This window comes from Apis dorsata, unplaced genomic scaffold (assembly GCF_000469605.1).
Source record: "Apis dorsata unplaced genomic scaffold, Apis dorsata 1.3 scaffold_68, whole genome shotgun sequence".
NCBI classification, from domain to species: Eukaryota; Metazoa; Arthropoda; class Insecta; order Hymenoptera; family Apidae; genus Apis; species Apis dorsata.
In genome coordinates, this window is record NW_006263366.1 from 439766 (window position 1) to 448051 (window position 8286).

At 41.4% G+C, this 8286-nt stretch overlaps 1 pseudogene; it reads left to right on the top strand.

Moving 5' to 3' along the window:
• LOC102680880 overlaps positions 1-8286 on the top strand; it is a 58889-nt pseudogene that overhangs the window by 15246 nt on the left and 35357 nt on the right.

Below are 8286 nucleotides of genomic sequence, written 5' to 3' on the forward strand. Positions count from 1 at the left end.
TCACATTTTGCGATCCATTTCGTATTTTTTCTTTCTTTTTTTTCTTGCGAAGCTCGTTATCGCGTGCTGTTGGAACACTCTTCCGTTTCTAGCTTCTCTCCTTTCGTTTCTTTCTTTCTTTTTTTTTTTTTTTTTTTTTTTTTTTACGACGAGGAAATTTATGATAAAATAACATCGAGGAAAAACACTTTAATTAAAGAACGTAAACGGTTTATAGGTCTCCATTTTGAAATTTCTTTCTCATTTCGCTTTAGTGCTTACAACGATAAAACCGATAGTCGAATCCAATCGCGTCTACAAACGTCGATAAAATTTTTATTCAAAATCTATTCTCGATTTTTCTTAAAAAAACTTCTCATAAGATTCATTTCTAAATAAAAGATTCCTTTAAGTTCTTGCTTCGAACGGCTATCGAAAATTACATCCCAAAAGAATATCACTTGGTAATTGTATACAAGAATATCACAGAGATCCAAACTATTTTCTATTTTTTTCCATCTCTCAACTCGTCAGAGTTGTTTGCCAAACACAGATAAACACACTTTTTATCCTATCATTAACCCTTCCATTAGTAGACTCTTCTCTCAAGCGCTTGAAAAATAAAAAAAAAAAATATCGATTCTCTCTTTCTCCATATTTCATTCACTTCTTCTTTCTCTTTCCTCCACCATTATTAACCAAAGTTCCATTAAACAATAAAAGAAACATCAATTCTCTCTCTCTCTCTCTCTCTATCTCTCCCTATATTCATCCGTATTCAAATGAAATGTTAATGTCGATTCGTTTCAATCGGCAAAACGGTCAGCGTCCATTATCAAACGCCATCCCCTGCGTAGAAGGAAAGGAGAGGTTGTTTTCACAACGGGGGTTGGACGGCGGCGTAAGAAGAAACGCCATCGCGAGATAGGATTTACGCAAGGTGGTTAATAGGATCTCGTCTTAAGAGGGGCTTCGTTTAAACTTTAAACCCCCGCTTCATCTTCCTCGTTCCTCCTTCGCCCCCTTTCTCGCGTTCGATAGCCGGGGCCGGTGTAAACTGTGTCGATGGACGATACCGATCGCACCCCCGAGAGAACTGTTATCGAGGGAGAAATGAGGGAGGGGGGGGATCGGGTTCCCTCCGCCGTCGAGGGGAGGTTAATCGAGGGCTAATCGTTTCGAAAGCGGAACACGCGACACGTCGTGTGTACACGTCGACACCCCCTTCCTTCCCTCCCTTCCCCTGTCTCAACAACCAAGGGAGGGAGGAGGGATCGTTACACCCCTCGTCGAAGAAAGCGCGTTAAAATTCGGCGCGTTAGTTCCGTCGAAATTGGATTCCTCCATGCTCCCTCCATTCGACAGCAATTAGGGAGACACTAGGCATCGCGCGTTGAGAATTTCTCCGAATTAAATTCGAGAAAGAGAAAATAAAATAAAACTACTACTTTTAATTGGAGGGGGAGGGGTATTAAAATTTCATCGAATTGGAAGTTTCGAGGTAATCGTAAAGGTTATTCAAATTATTAGTTGGGATATTGTAAATTGGAAAATTGGGGGAGGGTGGTGGATGGACGATAGAGAAATCCGGGGCAGGTAACTGGGGTAGTAGGAGTGAAAAGGGGAATTCGGCCATGGCTTGGCGGACTGATTTCGTTATGGGGGTGACTGACGTCACGGGCTGGTGGGAGTTGAGTTCCTCCTCCGCGTCCCTCGCCCCCTTCGTGTAAGCGAAAATCAGGTCGATCGTGGCACGTATCGAACGGTTGCACCGCTTCCGGTCGTCATCGCGCGCCCTTTGGCACACTCCAAACTTTGTCCACGATGTACGATGAAAAATGAACAATTGAAAATTAAAAAAGCTGAGCGTGCGATTTTTTGATCGCACTCGCGAATTCCGAGTTGATTCTACGACTGAAGCGATCGTCGAAAGAAATGATACGTTTATTTATAATTGTTCTCTGACTTCGAAATTGAAAAATTTTGTTAGAACGGCGCATTTATTTCCATATTTCCATTTCCTCTGTCGAAAGTTGAGTTATGCAAGAATCTCGATGGAAGAAAAGATTTTATTCGGGTGAAACGAAAATAGGCTCGCCTTATGAAGAGTGCAACGTCGAAACATGCCTCTCTATAATCATCCGGGTTGCGAGAGCGTTTTTTCTTTTCTTTTTTTTTTTTTTTCCGTGTCTCCTTTGTCCGAATGGCGTCGCGTTGTCGTCATTAACGATGTCTAACGAGCTTGGAACAATATCCATGGAAGCAGGGTTGAGTGGGAAATCCAGAAGAGAGAGGCGCCGAAAAACGGGATAGAGAAGGGATAAGAAATAAAGAATAACGAAGAGAGAGACAGAAAGGGGGAGATAATAGAAATATCGAAAGTTGGGAAAGGGAAACAAACCGATCGAGGAAAATCTTGAAACCCAAAGCTTGAAAGTGGGATGGAAAAACTTTTTTATAAGAAGCTTATGAAGGAAGATACTACTTTAGCGCTTTAAGAAGAATCTTAAGCTGGGGAGGAGGAAAAAATTGTTAAAATTAAAAAACCGTTAAAGAGAAATGTGCATACGTACGTTGAGAAAGGAGTTGCATAAATAAATAAAAAAAGAAGAAGAAGAAGAACGAGTGAAAAGAGGTCAAAGTGATTCAGTTAAAGATCCAAGGGGGAGAGGAAGAGGAGCAGGAAGGGGGAAATGGCGGAAAAAAGAAAGTATAAAGAAGATTGGAAAGGCGAGAAAAAGCTTTCTCGAGTCGCGGGTCCAAAGAGTACATGCATGGGGATCCAACTTCCGCCAGAAATATTGAAAAAAAACCAGTCACCGATCCCTCTTTCAATTCTTGTAATCGGCCCCGATCTTCCACCCGTTTTACTTCCATTTCGTCATTCTTTAGAACGAACGAGAGAGAATTTATGTTAATCGCGTTTCTCAGATCATCAGATCTTTCCAACATCGTGAATATCTATCTATGAAATGGAGAAATCGGACAACACTCGAGATTTTTGACAATTTAACAATCTTGACTTCGTTTTTTGATAACGAAAAACAAGATTATAGAAAAAACAAAATTTCATTCGTTAAAGTTTTGCGATCCTTCATTTTGTTGTTTTTGCATTAATTTATGAAGAGAGAGAGAGAGAGAGAGAGGAGAGATCGAGCGTTTATTTAAACAGAAATAATTAAACCTCTTTTCTCAAAAGGGTTAACGAGGCTTTCCCTCGTGACAAGTTTCTATCGATCCGCTTATCAGTTTCATGCTCCAAGTAGTTTCACGTAACTCGAATGTGCAATTAACCTCGTGCATATATATATGTAGCAAACAACAAGTCTCTCGAAAACGACCAACTTTTCCCAACCATCGCGATAAAACAATAAGAAAACAACGACGGAGAAACGAGTACTTTCCTTGTTTTCCAACGTTTCGTTTCAATTGCGAAAATCTTGAAGAGCGCGAACGAGCCAACCCTTCTTATTAAACCAATTTTTTTATCAAACGGCACGATTTTTATGGCACCCAACACGTGTCCACCACATTGTTAAAAATTTTCATTTTGTTTCCTCTGTTGCAGAAACAAAGTATGATGGTTCGCCAACTGGAGGAGGAGCTGAGGATGCGGATGAGGGGGCCGAGCGTCGAGATGCAGCAACAAATGGAAGTTTTGTACAACGAGAACGAGCATCTGACGCGAGAGATCGCCATACTTCGCGACACGATTAGGGTGAGTTTTTCTCTTTCCTTTTCCAGAATGGAAAAAGAAGGAAGATAAACTAATGGCAGTAACACGAATCTTTCGAACTCGATTCTTTTGCATTCCACCGAAGAGGGGAAACCGTTATCAATCCTTCTCGCTCCAGTTGCCTCGCTTATCGCGACGCGACGTAATAAAAAAAAAAAAAAAAAAAAGAAGAAGAAAAAGAAAAAGAAAAGAATGAAATATACCAGATCTATTTTTAACTCGGCCGTCTGCACGATCCGGGAAACGTAACCCTGAACTTTTCTTCGACTATAGAATAGGGAACATCGATTCACGAGTCTGTCCACGGAAAATAATGAATTTTCGGGGAAGAATGGAAGCGTAGTCAGCTTTCGTACAGATTGGAATTCGCCGGAAGAATGGCGTCCACCGTCACAGATCATTATGATCGCGAATAATGGGGGATAGAAAGCGCGAGAACGGGAGCAAAGGCGGATCGCGAAACCTTCGGCCATCTTTTTCGCTCCCCCGTTCCTTCCGTTTCCGCCCCTCGATTAACCATACACATCCCGCGAAACCGAATAACCTTTTCTTCTCCTTTTTTTCTTTTAGTATCTCGAAATCCTCTCGTCCACGATGGAACTTTATGCCTGATATCGAGTCGAAATTCTCGGTCGAAGAGAATTCGTTGAATGAAAAAAAAAAATCTTCTTTGAGCAAATAACCCCTAAGCTATAACCCAGCTACCATTGTAATCGAATAGTCTATTTTCGATCAAGGCCTTTGTTCGTTCATCGTCATCCATTGTACCCAGCGGAAGCACGAGTCATCTTTAACAAAAAGTCTGTACCGAAAAAATAAATTTTCAAAATGAAAATTCAAAAATATTATAATATCGTGCTATCTTTTCCTCTTTTTTATTGAAAACATCAAATAGAAGAAATAAATAAGATGGAATCGATTTTGGAAAGTTTTATTCTTCTAAAGGCGTGCAGGATGTCGAAATGTAAATTCTCGAAAAGCTCGGGGAATTATCTCGTTAATCTCCGTGCGATCTAATTTAACCAGGGCGCAACACGAGACCCGTGTGTGTTCCACCGTGGAGTTTATTGATCCAGCGGCCGGTTTCGGAGAAACCGTTGGATCGCTTTCGGCGCCACTGGCCGGCAGACTTAACGGAGTTATTGCGGGAAGCTGATAGCCGCCGTTGCCAAGATTTCCGGAAGCATCGAGAACCGTTGGCAAGACAATATCGGTCGTTTACCTCGAACAACACCCAAACCTCTTGTCTATTTCGGTTGTCCGTGTGACGCTTGGGTGCCCTCCTTCAAACCGCACCCGTTCACAGATTAGACGAACCCTGTCCACCGTTAAATCGCTCGTTTCCTGTGGAAACGCCGATTAAACTACGACCACTCGCGATCACCTCCTCCCACGATAAAATTACGCTTTTGATCCTGCTCTAAGTGGGATGATAACGATTGTGATTCGAAAAAAAAAGTTCTATAAGAAATTTTATAGCAATCGTTTTAGCGATAAATTAGATGTAAATTGAAAATTTTCCCGTTTGAAAAGTTCTCTGAAAAGGATGGATATTAAAGATATTACGAATTCTCGATTGGAAGAAAAGTTGGAAAGAAAAAGAGTCGTTCAAGAAGTTGGAAGAATCGCCAGCAACGAGTCGTCGTTGAAAATTCTGGGAAAATGAGTTAGCGTGGTGGTCAGCCAGGCGAAATGGTCGCGCACAGACAGGTCAAACGTGCAACGCACTGGAAGCAACTGGTCGCCTTTGGCCACTGGCCAAATTATGCAGCCACTTTCTGGCTGCATGTCTCCACAGCCTTTAATATCGAATATCGTGCCCAGCCGTATCGATACCAATCGTTCTCGTTTCTCGATCGCCGTCGTCGAGACCATCGAGTTTCCACTGCCGCCGATCTTTCGGATGTCGTCTCCACCGAAAACACCGATTCTTTCGATGGATTTGGAAGAGGAAAGAGGGAGAAAAGATTGGGAGACAAATGGTGGAGATGGAGACGATTGGCAAATTCAATTTTTCGATTCGAGTGAGGCGCGTAAAATTGGAAGGAGGAGAATCTTTGCCCGCGGAGAACTCGTCGTAGTGGATTCGTTGGGATATTTCGAGCGTAAACCGCGCGGAAAGCCTTCGTTTATTGAACTTAGAACGTTTAACATTGAGCCGGCCGCGTTTATTTTCGGCCGCCATGCTTTGGGAAATAGGCGAAAAATTCATTCAGCCTCCGGCAGCTGGTTTTTGGTTTCACCGAAAAAATAGAGAAATAATCACCCTGCCCGAAGGTTCGATTGTTTCTCGAACCTCGAGAAAAACAAACCATTGGTATTGTTCCTTCGTTTCTTTCATCGATATCTTTTATTCTCGCCATTTTTCGCGAATAATAATAAAAATAATTCTATATATTCAAATTACCGCGTGAATTAAACTTCTTGGAATCGAATAACAATAAGTTCGTTGAGGTTGGAATAGAAGCAAGAATAAAGAAAAATGCGAAGAAAAAATCGGAACGCGGAAATGTTTTCGCGAGAAAAGCAGGAGTAAGGAAGGAAGGAAGGTAGAAGTAGACTCCAATGTCTAATTTTCGAGACTAATCGAGTTCCGAGTCGTCAAAGGAACGCGGTCTAAATTCGTTATACGGGCGTCAAGCGCCGCCTCTATCTTCTCCAACGACGTAACGCAAATCGAGCATTTTATGAAACAACCGAACTTTCCCCGCTTCGAACTTTTCATCCTTCGATTTCGATACGTGGAACAATCCTCCAATCAGAAACATCGTGGACGAAAATTAATGAACCGCGTCGTGCTTAAAAAAAAAAAAGGAAAAAAAAAGTCCTCGATCGTAGAAATTTAAAATCGGTCAATGCGTTAATTCTTCCCCATTAAAGACGAGAAGTGGATATTTTAAAATGTTAAAGGTCTCGTGTTAAACGGATGGAACGACCTGGTTTTTTTCTTTTTTCTTGACTTGATTTTTCATCGGATTTGGAAAATCGTGAGATGAGAGGAACGAATTCTCTCATTCGAACGAGGTTGGATTTTTCTCGATTATTTACCGACCGAGTTGAAATTTGCGCTCTCATCGCGCCCATCTAAAATGCAATTCCAACGTTTCCCTCTTTCTTTCCACTTACAGGAGCTGGAATTGAGAATAGAGACACAGAAGCAGACACTGCAGGCTAGAGATGAAAGCATCAAGAAGCTGCTCGAGATGCTCCAAAACAAAGGGATGGGTGAGGCATTCCATTCAAATTCTAGTTTCCTAAACGAACACCGCCATTTTTACTAATTAACATCTCATTCGTGCAACAATGGCATTCCAGGTAGTTTCAGACCGAGGCAAGACTGAAGTGAAAAGATGATGTACAGTAAAATTCTCTGTCTCGCCTTAAATCGTTAAAACTTGATCCAATAATTTTAATTACAGAATAAATGATGAAACGGATTGATTTAACGAACATCTTCTCCACGCGCGAATTCACTTCAGTTTTGTTTGAGATCGTCCTTTCTTAAATGTGTTTCATCTTTTAGCCAAGATTACACGTACGATCATTCTGCAGAGACTTTTATTATCCTCGTGCATCACGTACGACATTCTAGCGATGCGAAGATTCGCTTCGTTTCGATTAGCAGCATCACGTCACTCTTTAGAGAGAAATAATGAACAAATATCCTTAGAAAAAAAAAAGGGAGGGGCGAAACGATATTCATTTCTTTGAAAAAAAAAAAAGAATAATTGAAAGATTAAACGATATTCCACGAAGATTTGCTTCGTGTATAAAAATAAAAACACGAGAATGATCGGTGAGTTGTCGCGCGATTTGAAGTGAGCATGCGCTCGTTGCGTTCTCCAATTCCAGGGAAAATAATATAAAATAATATAAACGCGAGACGCGCGATGATCGTAAAGAGGGTGCACAGAGTAGAACAGGAAAAAGGGATGGATTCGATAGATTCCAGACGCACGTTTCGTTCGCGCGCATACAGTCACGTTTCTATCTATCTAATTTTCGCCCGTAACTTGATAATAATCGGGGTGGAAAAAGGTTTGTCGCAACCGCGTCGATCGCGTGGCGTAAACATTGGGAGATGCAAATGGTGAAGAGAGAGGCTAGGCGAGAGAACCCATCTATTTGCGTAACAACGTTTCGCGCTGGACGCACGAAAATAATATCGCTGACTTTCGCTGTGACCGAGATACTGAAAGGCTTGGTCGACCAAGTTTCATCCTCGGGCTTTCGAGAAACTTAGAATGATACTTTAATGTAGCGTGTAATGTCCGTTTCGGTTTCGTTTCTTTGGAGGACTTTGAGCACGATCGTTTAATTTTTAAAACGATGAGAGACGGAGGAAAATATATTTTGCACCTGGGATAACGCTCTTCGTGCTTAAACGTGAACCGATAGCGTAGCCGTGTTGTTAAATTAATTCGTTATTGTTGTTATTAAAAATTACGAAAAATTGCTGCGCAACCACGGAAGAAGTGTGTTTCATCTTGTGACATTTTCATGAGAGAGGGGAAAAAAAAAAAAAACAAAAAGAAAATCACGCTCCCTTTCCCACATAAAAAAAAAAAAAA